The sequence below is a fragment of the Brachyhypopomus gauderio genome, chromosome 2, assembly GCF_052324685.1.
Source record: "Brachyhypopomus gauderio isolate BG-103 chromosome 2, BGAUD_0.2, whole genome shotgun sequence".
NCBI classification, from domain to species: domain Eukaryota; kingdom Metazoa; phylum Chordata; class Actinopteri; order Gymnotiformes; family Hypopomidae; genus Brachyhypopomus; species Brachyhypopomus gauderio.
In genome coordinates this window covers 21,441,192-21,443,046 of record NC_135212.1, presented here as the reverse complement: position 1 = coordinate 21,443,046, position 1,855 = coordinate 21,441,192, and positions in this window count along the sequence as shown.

Below are 1,855 nucleotides of genomic sequence, written 5' to 3'. Positions count from 1 at the left end.
CTGAGTCTGAACTTTATATTTCGCATGCACTACACACTACTATTAATTTATCTGGTAATTTATTTTACCCCTTTTAACTCTTATGTTTTAAAGAAAAGCAGTGAATCTATGTAGTCATACATTTGTAGTTATAGTGGTTATGCATATCTGGGCACCATAAGGACAGGAGATTGAATATTAGGTCACATGTTTTTCCATACCATTTCATCTATATTTAAAATATATATAGATAACAGTATGTAGTGAGCAGTCATGGCTTCTTCGAATAATGTTGCCTTTTGGTGCAACGATACATATGGATGCAGAAATCACATGGTATTGTGACTTATAAAAAGTCACAATATTGCTATAAAAGTCTATTTTTATTCTGGTGCTAGGACACAGGAAGCATGCAGCAAGATATTTGAATGGAATGGGTGCCCAATGGAGTAAGTTCCCCTGTGTCACCTTTTCAGATCTCTGGTGATCTGGATGTCATGTAGTGCATTCCATGGGCCTATAAAGGTTGTTTATGATCCGTTATAACCTCTATTAACCTCTGGTTCCCTAAGACCACACCACTGAAGAAAACAAACATTCCAATGTTTTTTGGTCTCAGTTACGCAAATATTTAAATCCCCTTTCATATATTCATATATATTCATACTGCAAATGTGCCAGTTTTCTGTCATGCGCTTTCCCAGCCATAGCATTAACCTTCACAAGGCATTCAAAATGGATACAACAGGTATCATGGGATGATTAGGATGCAACTGTGATTCCAAAGTCCCACATTATAGTTAAACAATCCAGCAGCGACGTAAATTATACTTATTATACTTATTCAAATTAAGGAGGCTTCACTTGAAGTAAATAATAGGTCCCACTTTATTGTAGACCAACATTGGTGTACAATTGAGACACTCTCCAGAGGAGGTCCCACAGGGAACGACACCCGGAAAATACCCTCCAGAAAATGCCCAACACGCATACAAGGAACTCATTTGTATGAATGTTCAGATATAATTATGTAATTGCTCCACCTTACTTGTCAGTGTTTGGACTCTCCAAATCAAACATTATTCAATATATGCAAATTTAAGTATTACACCATTGGAAGATGAATCATATGCCAAGACCCACAACAACCCACATCCCACAACAGCAAGAAGGCTCTGAGGTCACAGTGTCCCTAAAGCTTCTCACACCAGAGCCTCTTTCATTCTGTACCCAGAGGTCTGCACAGGCCTCTTAGACTTATCTCTTAACTTTCTCCCCATAAATGCTTTTAATTGCCTCATAACATAGGGGACTGTATGGATGTAGGATAAACACAAAGACAGTTGTAAAAAAAACATGCCCCAGGGGAAAGAGGGATGAGGTGCTGAGACATTAAGCCCTGAGATCCGAGATCCCAGGTCAACAGGGCCTGGGGCCCTCTGTTTAAATAAATCAATTTAAAATCAGGTCAGAAGTGAGGTGTATTTCTTCTTTAGCAATGCTGTGATTATGAATGAAGAAGTCTCCGCCGACACTGTCTTAGTTGTCAATAATAAGTTTATTACAAAAAAGATCAGCATCTTATCAAGCACCATGGTCTTGCTTGAGAGAGGTCTCGGGCCAACGTGAATCGTCCTCTCTCAAACAGTTCCAAGCATCCTTCTTATATAGATACCCTATGGACGTAACCCTATAGCCATCCAGCACAGGTGTCCGTCCATGGTAATCAATGCATAAGCTAGAAATGACAACCTGGAGAAGGAGAGTGGAATGGGGCCTTCTCTACAACCATATGAGGATGACCCTAACATTTCACAGGTCACCATACCCCCTTCTCCCCCTTAGTAATCCACATATAGGCATGTTTAGGCAACCC